This window comes from Aptenodytes forsteri, unplaced genomic scaffold (assembly GCF_000699145.1).
Source record: "Aptenodytes forsteri isolate BGI_AS27 unplaced genomic scaffold, ASM69914v1 Scaffold297, whole genome shotgun sequence".
Taxonomy (NCBI): Eukaryota; Metazoa; Chordata; class Aves; order Sphenisciformes; family Spheniscidae; genus Aptenodytes; species Aptenodytes forsteri.
The window spans coordinates 74,253-87,269 of NW_008796167.1; positions in this window are offsets into that span (position 1 = coordinate 74,253).

Sequence of the window (13,017 nt, forward strand, 5' to 3'; positions counted from 1 at the left end):
GACGCCTCTCACCCCTGTGGATGATAATCCCCTTTGTGACTGGGTTAAGGGCAAGGAAACCACGATTTATCATCTGCTTGAACCGCATCCATCCTCTGGAAGAAGATTTCCAGCTGTGCCACGGACCATACCCAACGAGAGGCAGAGATCCCAGGCTGAAATCAAACCAGGAGCTCAGGAGATGTTCCCTTTGGAGACCTCCTAAGGACACAGAGGGGACATCTTTGGCATGCACTGAACAGGTTAACGCCATGAAAGCAAAGCCTCTGCCTGCATGTATGTAGGCTGAAGCCCCATCAAGCCCTCACAGTTCCGTGATATTAAAGCTTTCCCCTCATGCATAGAAGCAAGCAGGGGGGCTAATTGCTTCTTATGACACTATAATGGTAGGACTATTTACAGTAGATTAAAATCCAATTCATAATGAGGTATAATAACTTTGCAAATGCCAGGATTCGTCAAAGGGTGAGGAGCGCCACTGAGACACAGAGCTGAGCAGCCTTGGACTTGGGGTCTGAGCCACAGCATGGGAGGCAAGGGCTCTTGACAGGGCGAGGGTGGGGGTTTTTTCTTGGATTCTCCCTCTTTGGTTGCTTCTCCCATAGGTTAAGCACAGGGGATGGAGAAAGGGAGTGTGGAGATGGACTAGTACAGCCCTAGAATAGCTTTATACCCAAGAGGGTGAGGGGACTGCCCTGGGAGGAATGGCGCATAAGGAGGTCTGCAAAGCATCTAGAAGGGGCGAGCTGTGCGTGGCCAAGCAGGTGGACACATCCACAGAACTGCCTGGGTTTTACCTGCCGTGCCAGAAACGGAGCTCCTTCCCCAGGGAGGTTTTGCCCCAGATGCTGATACTCAGAAATCCTCCGGTCAGATTGAAACCCGCTGGGTACCAAGGGTGCTGCCTCCAGACCAGGATCCAGCACTAGAAAATTCTCGCATGCTGGATGTCACACAACATGCTACAACATCAGACCCCCCCAGAAACCCATCCTCTCTGCCCAGTGACATGCTGGCCCTTTCCACACACGCCCAGACAGTCCCATTCAGCCACCCATCGAGGACATGAGCAGGGACAGGCACCCAGCACTGCCATCTCCCCGGGCTCTGGCCCGTGTTTGCCAGGTACTCCTGCAGCAGGGCAGGATTTTTGTCCTGCAGGAAAGCAAGGGCTGAGATGAGATCCAGTTTGGATTTGCTTCCTGCCTCCATCACATGTTTACGGGTGCGACCTTGAATGAGCCCAGCAACACATCACTCCTGACTCGTTCAAAGGAGTTATTTATTTATTCCCTGCCAATGACATGGGCTGATGTTGCCCTCTGAATTTCAAATAGGACTCTGCTCTCTTCTGATAGTCTGGGTGGCTCTGCTAGAAAACAGACAGAGAGGAAAGAGCCCAGAAAGCCGAGACCTGGTTTCTTCATTTGGAAAGGGAACATTGCTCCCCAGATCCAAGGGCTCTGTGCAATTTCTGGATCCCACTGAACGGGCTCAGCGTGGTGCCGGCACTTTGCACAGGGGCTTAAGCAATGTACCTCAGGTCTCCAGCGATCACCGAGGTCCTCTGCTAAATACCAGCACTAGGGACTGCTCCAAAGGACTTATCATCACCAGAGGTGGAACTGCAGACGACAAACAGGCATCAGGCTAGAAGGATATGTAGGGGGTGCTCGGGTTAGTGTGAGCCCCGCTGTGCTGACGTGGCTCGCTCTCCCAGTGTAACCAAGCTCTCCAAGCCCCACTGCCTTGCCACATCTCCACACCTGCTTGCGTTCAAAACCAGATGTCTGCTAAAAAAAAGCTGATAGCAAACCCTCCAGAAAACTAGTTCTCCAGTACATAATGCTGTGAATTTGTCACTCATCCTACTGGACACTCAGTATTCCCAGCTTGTGACTGCTGAGTCACATGCATCCAGGATGAGGAGCTAGAAGTAATATTCAGTTTCCTAAAGGGTGAAACCCTCTCCTCTATACAAACTCTTCCTCAACAGGACCACTTAAACAGCTACCCTGTGCATGGGAACACAGGGGAAGCACTGAATTGTAAAAGCAGCAATAACCTTAATACTTTTTGTGCTTAGAAGAAAATCAGCTGAGCCTCAAACATAGCAGAGATAAACTCAATTGTGCCAAACTCACCTTCACGTCAGCAAAGGGCTCTTCCTGGCAAAGGCTCCATGTAGCACTCTCCCTGGTGCCTGAGCTGAGGATTTCCCATGACCAGGGCACAGCAAGCCCCATCCCACCCTCTCCAAGCCAGGTGAGCCTGGGGATGGCAGCTGGGGTCAGTCCTGAGACCACGTCAGCAGCAGGTCTACGGTAACGAGGCAGGTTTGACATCGGGCTGGAAACACAAGTCAGGGTCAGGTCCGGTGGCACAGGCCAGCGATCGCCAGACAGGACCGTGGTAACAAGGTAGGTCCAAGTCGGGAAGTCAACCCACAGGTTGGGGTCCACATGAAGAGGGCCCGTAGCCAGGCACAGACAAGACTGGAGTAGGTACACCTACAGCAAAGCTCAAGAATAGATTAAAGACCCAGGCCTGAGCTTAAATAGACCTCCCACCCGTGGGCAGAGGGTGTGGGTGGAGGCCCCAGGTGAGGCTGGTCAGGGCCATTAAGGCCTATTAGCGCCCACAGGGCCCTGACACCCATTGCCTTCAGGGCCGAGAGCCTTGTCTCAATGGTATGGGTGCACCAAAGCAGAAACTTTTTTATTCCTTTGGCTGGGCCTTTGCCCGGCATCCTGGTGAAATTAAGTGGTGTTATTTGGTGTGAATAAAGATAAGCGGATCTCAGGTGGGCTTTGACCCTTTCGGTTAGATTGAAGCCCAGACAATTTGTCCGTGGCAGCTCCTGGCGGTGGCAGAGCCAAGTGAGTTTCAGTAGCCACAGGACTGGCCAAGGTACCTCTCTCTGTGGGGGGCATGAACCAGTCGCAAGACCCAGGGCTCTGCAGGGTTACAAGGTGTATGGGGAGAGGGTAAGGAGGGAATCCACCAGGCAGGGACACATCTGCCCGATCACCACCACCGTATAACACAATGCTCCCCAACAGGTACCCCAACGGACCCTGCCTAGCGATGGGGCCGTCAGGTTTCAAGGACGGCACAGTGCCTCCTGGAAGCAGAGCTGCAAGGAGCAGCCACAGGCATGTACATGGCTCGCAGAGTTTCCTTCTGGCGTCCCCGGAGCGGAGGCTGGCATGGCAGCACACCGCAGCTGCCGCACCGCAGGACTCCTCACACACTTTTACAGGCAGATCCTTCCTAGTGGGAGACAGAAGATGCTCATAAAGTCAACCTTAAGCAGAACACATGTATGTTGGATGAATCAATATGTTCAAGCTGTAAAGGAGGAGACGTCCAGGAGCCCGGCATCTCCGGCATGACAGATGGAATGGGGCCCAGGAACACCTCCGACCGCATGGCACCTCCTAGCATCGCTCTGGGAGGGGACGAGGCTTCTTGGCCAGAGTTTGAACCAATTATCTGCTGGCAAACATGATGCTCTTTGATTCACCAGCACTGAGAAGAAAAACACGGTTTTCCCCCATTCTGTTTTTGTTTGAATGTGAGAGGGAGAGCGAGCTGGAGCAGGTGACGGAGCAGAAACGGCTTGAGACGATGGCATTGCATCCCGACTGGAAAGAGCTAGTGGCCACTGCCCAAGTGAAATTCCAACTTTATGACATAATGGGCTTTTTCTAACCAGCGCTTGCTATTAACTTCAGCACTGGCTTAAACCCCCTGGCCTTAGGCACAAGCAAAGCAGAGCTCATATACTGTAAATGTTAATACTGCTTTAGCACTGTAATAAGCTAAAAGGTGGATGCAAGATCTGGCACATTAATTCCTTTTTTCATCTTTTTAGCACATTTCAGGGTAATATGAATAATAAATATTTGAGCTCATGAAGGTTAACGGATGGATAGCCCTGGAGACTGGCACTCCCCGGGTAGGAAAGCAGCAGCTCCCTTCCGTATATCGATGTCTCCAGCAGCGATCCAGGGAATTGGCCTCCTCCAGAGAAGTCAGAGGTGCTTCGTGGCAAGGAAATGTCTGACGCAAAAACTTGTTGCCTGGCATACTTGTTCACACTTCAAATAAGAGCATTTGGGCTGGTAAACGAGTAGAGGTAGGAGTTTCCAAGGATCACAGGGCAAAGCTATGGAGAGAGGAGAGCCTCCTCCACCCCGGCACGAGCTCTGGCTCCATTGAAAAAGAACCAGGCTTGGGCAGCAAAGGGCCCCCAGCCTCAAAGCTGTTTAGGCATCTAATTCCTACTGCAACTAGGTCTAGATTCATCTGGACTGAGAAGCTCAGCGGTGGAGCGAGGGAGCTGAGCGTGCACCTCCAGAGTTTTAAACTCCAGTTGACTCTCCTCTCACTGGGGGATGGTCTAGAGGCAGAGGCACTGGGTGGATTTGACCCAGATGTCTTCATCAGCCCTGAGGCTCCTGGCCTGGCCTTGTTTTGCAGGTGCTGGGTCTAACTTAAAGGACTTTTGATTTCTGTCTGTCAGGCTGCACCCACACGACACCTCGAGGACAGCACCTGCAGATGCTGAGCGTGGCAAAGGCCTGGCTATTGGGAGAGCCGGATGAAAAACTTTGCTGGAGCTGGCGTAACTCTGCACGCCTCTGGATTACGAAAGCACCACAACATGGAGAACAGGGCTCGGGGAGAAAGTCACACAGCTTTGGCATTCAGTCAGGCTCCGCAAGAGAGCCCCAGCTCGCCCCAGAGCCGTGTGGGCTTGCAGGGAAGCAGTCTAGAAGGGACGTGGAAAATTTTCTCATCCAGCCTCCCCCTCCACAGCAAGACAGGAATCCAGACCCTGAACAGGGACCATGCCAGGAGAGAAAGGGTAGGTCTGGTGAGCCAGGAGAGGATTTGAACCCTGTGCTGGGAGAGCAGGGACCGCAGCATGTGAATTCCCATTGCTTACCTGTCACGGAGACCTGGCAGGTAGTAGCACTTGCTGGGAGAAAAGGGCTCATGGTAAACACGAGTATATCCCCCTGGGATGGAGGATGTAAGGCTTGCCCAGATTTGATCTGCTGTTACAGCTTACCACGGTGGGCACTTTGTCTTCTTGACCCGCGCGGTACAGATGCCCCCCTGCGACTACCGCTTCTGACAAGCAAGACCTCTTGCTGAGAAAGCCCCGTATTGCAGCAGCAGAGGTACTGCCACGTTTCTCTGTGGTCCAAGGCTGATGAACACCAGCACCGGGGGACAACGGGACACCCAGCGCATGGCCCTTCCCCTGGTAGCCGGTGACGGGATGGGTTAAGGAGGCATGCTCTGCTGTCACGATGTGTCACTGGAGGTTAAGGTGCAGGAGGAAGGTCTTGACTGTGCAACCAACCTGGGGCAGAGGCACAGCCCCCTTCCTGCCCCTGACGGGGTGGTCCAGGAGCTGCAGGTGCTGGTGGGGCAGAGATGCTGCATCCCCCCCGCAGATGCCTGATGCTCCCATCCTGACCAGTGCTGCAGGAAGCTGGGATAGACAAGGAGCACCGGGCTTGTGTCACTCCGGGAGGACAGTCAGGGAGACGGGGCAACTGTGGGCCTGGCAGGGGATGCAGGAAGGGCAGGCTGGGGAAGCACCGCTCGATGGAGAGGGGTGCTCAGCAGGGAGCTGCGTGCCCAGGGCTGGGTGTCGCGGGCCAAGGGGTGACCGCTGCGGGTCTCTGGGACCCTCAGCAGGAAGCAGCCCGTGCCAACGCGCGGCTGGGGAGCACCGGTGGCCAGGAGATTGGGTGCCCAGGGGCTGCGAGCGCTCCTCACCCAGCGACCGTGCCCACCTATGTGCACGCACGCAAGTTGCACGCATCCCGCGCTTGCCGACGACTGCGCATCTGCAACGATCGCCTCCGTACCCTGATTTGGGGAGGGGGGGGGGAGCTGCCCGCCGTTGTCTGGGGGTGCGTGCCTGGATGCTATGCAAGAGGAGCGATGCGCCCCTGTGCTCCAGCCCCCCGTGTTTGCCTTTCACTTTGCTCACTCTTGCGTGACAGCAGAGCCCCCCTCCTTCCCTGGCAATCCTTGGGGGATATCAAGGGCAAGCAAGAGAAGGGTTACCTGGAGGAAAGGGTTGCTAAGCAACCCCCTCCCCACCCCCCCCCCCAAGCACCGCAAACCCAAAACTCGTTCCAGGCCTGCAACCAGATTAGCATATTAATGAGGCTGTAATTTCCCCGGAATTGTCTGCACGTCTATGCCCGCTCACAGCACACTGGCCCAGGAGTTTGCTATGCAAATAAACTGGTTTTACAGGCTGTGGCTTAATTAACTCATCAAGTTCATCTTCCTAACAAAAAAGGCAGACTAACTGTGGATTAATGGACCTGTGTTTGCTCTTCTTTCTCTCTCCCTCTCACCAGCTCCCCAAGGCAATGCCTCCCTCCAGACCCTTCCATCCCCAGCCAGGCCAGCCTCAACGCTGGGTGGATCCTCCGTCCTCTCAAGGAGATAAATCCTGGGAAAAGACATGGGGGGGGGAAATCTTAACACTGCTTCCAGCAGAGTCTGGGAGGTTTCCTCATCGACTTCACGGGGAATAAGATGGATCAGGCCTCAAGGATGGTAATTACGCCGCCAGTTGAAGCTGGCAGGTGACCACTTATGAGAAGGAGGTGGCACATCGTGACACTGTCTCTTTAAAATGGTTGTCTCTGTGCGGATCAGGGGTCGGGGATTTTGGGGACAGGGATTAAGGCACCTTTTCTAGGTGAGCTCTGGCAATCCTGCTCCATCCCTAACGGCGCAGGGTCAGAGCAGGCAAGAGGGATGCTGTCTCTCCTGGGTTAATTAGAAAGGCCCTTCTTGCCTCCATCCCATGCTCAGAGACATTATGTCTTTTGAAAATGACCCCAAAAAAAGTAAGTATAAGGATTTGCAGAGTCACTGGGGGAAAGTTCACACAACCAAGTCTTATTCAACAGCAAATCCCTGGACCAGAGCTTTCTTTGAACATTAACGTCCTTATGAGTTTATCTCCCTTTCCCTTCCCTACTTTTTCTGTTCCTCCCTTCCTTCCCTGGGAAGAGGGAAGCAGTTTTCTGTAGGACCTCGATAGCTCCTTGCCTGTATTTGGGTACAGATGTCCCCCCATTGCTCACATATCGGTCAGGGTTTGGAAGCACACGGAGCTGGGCTGAGAGAGCCTCAGCCACGATGCTGTGTGTAAAGCGACTCCACTTGGAGATGAAATGTCGGAGCATATCTTTTTTCTTTTTTTTCTTCCAGCTGTATTGTTAGTTAATTGTAGCTTGACCTCCGGGAAGGTTTTCCACGGCTGGGAGGGTGGCCTAGGATACTGAATTCAGAGCCTAGGGTTGGAATGGTTTATTTGGCATTCATAGCATGAATTGTGCCGGCCCGATGCACAGAGTCCCAAGGAGCTGAGAGCCAGGCCAGCCAAAAAGGCAAAGGGAAACTGAGGAACAGAGCTGCCGAGAAGTGCCCAAGGTGGCCCCGTGGCCATCCAGCTTGGGGCCTTGGCTTCCAACCCATGCAAGCCACAGCAGATCTGCTGTCCGTCACCCCACAGCAACACTGCCATAGCCCCACGCTCTCACACCCCTGGGATCTGCACCACGCAATCACCCACGGCTTTGCTGTTGGGGTGGGGAAGGGGCCGGCTCCCCAGCCAGCTGAGCTATCAAAGACCACCCGGCTGCTCCGTGCACTCAGCTCTGCAACACCTCCTCAGGAAACCTCGGCAGAGGTTCACGCCTCCCTTGGAAGAAAGTTTAGGAGCATTCAAACCACACTCAGCTGAAAACCACCCCTCTTCCAGCTACAGCTGTCTTGGAATGGACTTAAGTTGAAGCTTTCTTGCTAAAGTTGGTTTAGACTGGACAAAGTCCTTGAAAAATCTAACTGTACTCAGAAGCTTTTCTGCATTCACAGGGAAATGGACTGTGATGACTAAAAAAGACTAGAAGGTCTTTTCCATCTCTAATTTCTGTGGTTGCGTGATTCACCCCTCTTCTTTGAAAGTGTTTCCTACATGAAACGTCTAGTAGAAGGAAAAAATGATACTAAATAATCTTTTTTCATTTCCTCTCATCATTGTCAGAGATTATGAGAGGTGAGGGATATGTCTGCTGTGACATTAGCCGAGCAATGGAACAGAAAAAGCAAACCAGGATTCAGCTTAGCAGCCAAGAAAGAAGCTATTCATGCAAGGTGGGATAGGAGGAGAAGTGCTGGAGACATCCTTTCCAGGAACGCAATTGCTCCTTACTTTCTCAGATCTTGAGAAAATACGGAGCTGGAGAAAAAACAAGCATCTTATAAGAAGAGAGGAGTGGCCACGTCTGAACCACGGAAAAGACCTCAGGCTGCTGTCCCCAGGAGGGACAGGGAGCCTTCATCTGGGGAAGAGCAGCAGAGCAGGGCAAGCATATATAACAGTTCCCTGGGATGCTCTTGGGGATCACCAGAGCCAGCTGTGGGTTCAATGTTCTTAACATCCTTCAAGGAATTGCTCTCCTACGAGCTTGTCCAGTTTCCTCGCAACCCATTAAGCTCCTGCAGCGAGGAGTTCCACAGATAACTCATTGCAAGAAGTACAGTTTGTCTTAACTCTTGCTTCTACCACCTTCACCTGAGGATATGAAAGGGTTTTTAGTTTCATGTTGGTCTCCTACTGGCTGTTTCATGTAGGAAATGCTGTCAAAGGCATCACATCATCTCAGAAAGGAGGCAAAAAACTCCTGAGGCCAGCCAAGCCGTTCCCCTGGGAATGCAGAAGTGCACCTTCCCATCCTGAAGCAACCCTGCATGGGGAAGGACTGGGAGTTACCCCGAGCGAGGGCACAGGAGAGGCCCCTCGGCTTGTAGCCACCAGTCCACTCCTCAGCTCCCCACCCCTGCTCCCTGTCCCAGTCCCTGAGCCGCTCCCCCCGTCCCGTACAACCACACGAAAGTTGCCCCATCCCTGCAGGCTCTGTGCCCCCCACTGCATCCCTCCACTCTTCGGATCTTTACAGCCTCAGTGGTGGGGCTGTATCTCTTCTGCCGCGGCTATCAGGTGACATTGGCTTATCGCGTTGCGTCAACTCAAGACTGCTTATGAGGGACAAACTGAAGATGACCAATTATGCCTTTTTTCCTGTTGGATAATGCCTTGCAAACCATCCCATTTGCTAATCCTTCCTTTCCCACATGCTCAGCAGCAAACGCAGGGTGACGTTGCTGGAAAACAGCCCCTTTCAACTAGTTTCTGCTTTAAAAGTTGAGTGTGAGGTTGGACGCATGCTCACATCAGCTAATTTCCAGAAGGGCTGGGGAGCCGACGTGCTTCAGGGGGAGCTCGTGCAGACAGCCTGGCACCGCGCTTGCAGCCACTAATCTGACAGCATCAGGACAGAAAGGCAACGGGGGACGGAGCTGCGGTCCCCAAAACGAAGGGGAAATGGGTGGGGACCGAAGGGACAAACCCCTGTAGGAAGGCAAACTCTGCATCTGATCCTGGGTCATTTATCAGTGAGTTTTTGTCAGTGATTTGGACATCAGAGGTGGTTTAAATGATAATTACCCATCTTCAGCTGTCTCCCAGGAGGTGTTTATTTGAAGAATTTTTGTGACCATAATACAGGACTTTCAGCTTTTTTTATTTCATTGATTTAGTGGATTTTCATTCTCTTTTTTTCTTTCATTTTCTGGGAGCAAGAGAAGTAATATAAACCAAAGCCCTTCTACAGCATTACCCCTTTGCTGCAAAATGCATTTATACAGACTGGTTTTTTTTTAAACAAAGACTCAAGACTAAACACTTACAGTCAGGGGATCACCCAAAATTTGAACATTTGCCAGATACCGTTTCCACCCATAAGAAGTACCAATCCTTTTTCAGATGACATTGCAGGACACTGAATTTTTTCTTTTCTCTTACGTAGCCACTACTTCAACAAAAGGGGGAAAGCATTTTTCTGGTACAGGAGAAGTGGGAGAAGAGGGAATCCAAGAGGACCAAGAGGTGGGAAGCCGGATCTACACAAGCTGAGCCTTGAAATTAAAAATTGCCCTTTTATGATTAACGAGGAGAGCGATATAACAAGGGAACAAATTTACGGAGGGAGACTCAACTTCTCCATCACCAGCGACCCCTAAGCCGGCTGCCTTTCGCAGGGGAGGCTGCTGCTTAACCACAAGTTGCGGGGCAGGATGCAGAAATTACCGGGCGAGTCTCTACGGCTCGCGCTCCGTGGGAGGTCAGACTTCATGATCGCCGGGGTCCCTTCTGGCCCTAAAATCTATGAATCTATTGATGCTCTGAGGCTTAAAAAGCAGCAGCTGCTCCTATGCAGCACCCTAGTTCTCTAAGCATTTGGAATAATGGATCCGTATTGTGCCAATGCATACTAATGTTAATTTTGCAGCACACAATGTGATGTGATGGCTTTGGAGACACCCAGGTGTCAGTTGATGCTCTGAGGCTTAAAAAGCAGCAGCTGCTCCTATGCAGCACCTAGTTCTCATAAGCATTTGGAATAATGGATCCGTATTGTGCCAATGCATACTAATGTTAATATACATTTGCAGCACACAATGTGATGGCTTTGGAGACACCCAGGTGTCAGATTGAATCAGTGTCAGTGACACACCATACCAGGACTTCGCGGCAGGTCCCTGTTGGCTTCTCCAGCGGGAAGCTTTCAGTTCTTTGAAATTATTGTGTTTATCCCTTATGTTTCTGGAGGGGGAAAAAAAAATAAAGAAATTGTACCAGTACCTGCAGGACTGGTGTCCGCAGTTTGCAGCCAGCCAAAGCCTGGTTTCCACAGGGTTAGAGATGTGGATGCGAGGGAAAACAAAGAAAGATGCTGTATGAGGAGTGACCAAAGAGTTCAGAGGTGCAGCCTGCTGCTCTCTCCGTTAATCTCCTCTCATGCACCAGTGCAAAGAAATTAAGAGCCGGGGCCAGGGGCTGCTCTCGGCTCTGTACATGCTGTCCCTGCTGAAGTCCAGAGAAGTTGCACAAAGCATCTGCGAGCCAAAGACCTGAGCCTGCCTCTGCCGGATTTAATTCCCCCCTGGCTTTCAAGTGCAGAACCAGGTTCAGATTCTGCAAAGATAAAATGGCCTCTTTAATTGCTGCCTTGGGTTGGGATTGTGGGGGCGCAGGAGGAACATGCTCACACCCTCAGCCCCGCTCCCTCTGCACCCGCGAGCCACGCGTGTGAGCGTGCGTGGGTGTGCGTGCGGACTGAAGCACCCTGGGCTGCGTGAGCAGGGCGTGGGGCGTCAGGGGAAGGTTTGCACCCCAGGCTTGACCTGTGTAGTTTGTGCGGGTGTGGATACGTGTGCATACACGTGCGATGCCTTCGCATTTATATATACCCGCATACATACCTTGTCTTTTCACAACAAGCCAGCCTGCATCAGCCTCATCTATGTTCCCTGCCCGAATTCACTTGTCAAGCTACATGAGCCCACATGGGAAGCTGCCCAAAACGTCGTTTGCTTACAGTAAGACAATAAAGCAGCACACTGCCCAGCAAGTCCTCACTTGTTTGAATGCTCGTTATTCCCTCAGCTAATCTGACGAATCAGCCCCGGTGCTGGGGACAAGGGGACTTTGTCACCACCCAAGCGCTGCAAGGGTTAAGGCCGTCCCTGCACACAGGGCGCCTGCCCCTGCTTCGGGACTCACCTGCAGCAAGGCCTGGGTGGACGGAGCTCTCCTTGGGAGCGCCTCTGCCCTGCAGTGCCTTTTCGGGGCTCGATCCCACATGCTGGCTGAGGTGAGGAGCCCTGCCGAGGCTGGCCCTTGTCCATCCCCACCTCCAGCTGTGAGAAGTCACTTCCAACGGACGTGCTAAACCTACGTTCCCCCACGCTGGTTTTTGCCCTGCTCCAAAAAAAAAAAAGAAGGATGGGAAGCATTTAAAGAAAAATGGAAAGAAACCAACAGCTTCCCAAGCCCGCAGGGACTCCGCTCCCCTTTCAGCCCTTCACCTCACTTCACGGTCCCACACGGTACCCTGCTGCCAGATCTTCTCTCCTGGTTCTTGGGCACCTTGGGAAGCCCAAGATACACAGGTACCGATGGGAGACCCCCTTGACCAGTGCAGGTGGGGCTGCTTTTGTGGTCCTGATCATGGTTAAGAGAGGCAGGTTGTGTATTTCTAGTGGGGACGGAGGAGAGGGGAAGGCAGGAGAAAGAAAGCAACGTGGCCATGTGCCCAGGTGACAGTGACAGTCCAAACACGCTCACCAGAACTGCATGTTAGGCAGCTGATGAGGTTAGAGGGGTCCCATACGCAGTCTCCCCCTTCACTGAGGCGAGGGACGTGTTTTCAGACCCCTGCCCAGCGTGAGGTGCTTCTGCCCTGGCTTCTCACCCAGGTTGTGAAATGAGCGTTGGAGCAGTCTAGGCCAAACACTCAGCCCCGCTCCCGGCCCCAGGGCAACCTCAGGAAGAGCTCTCTCCTCTGGCCTACACCGAGAGAAAAACCTCATCTCCTGGTATAAAAAGATAGGGCTGAGGGATAGTGTCAGCTCCCACAGAGCCTGGGTACGTCAGAGAAGGCAGGGCCACCGAGATGGGTGTTGCAGGGGGAATGTGCGTGTGTGAGGGCTGGTTTTGTGCGTGCGCTTCGCTGCGCGTTAAGGCTGGCTGGTGTGTGCATGTAACGTGTTGAAGGGGTGTGTTTGTGAGCCATGGAGGTATAGGGGAAGAGGGTTTGGGTGTGGAGGTATAGGGGAAGAGGGTTTGGGTGTGTGCAGGGAAGCGTGAGTGCGTGTGCACGCGCAGGGTATGTGCACATACGTGGACATGCATGAAGGAGCGGGAGGGGACACGCAGGTTGGGTGGTGTACGCGGGGAAAGGGTGCGCGTGTGTGCAGGAGAGGACGAGGCAGACAAAGAGCCGTGCAGGCGGGCAGGGGCAGACCCCGGGCCCCTCACCGAGGTGTCGGGGCTGGGGGAAGCCAGGCGAGCCCCTCTCCGGGGCTCCACGCAGGTGGTCCCGGGGAGGAGCCGGCGGTCCG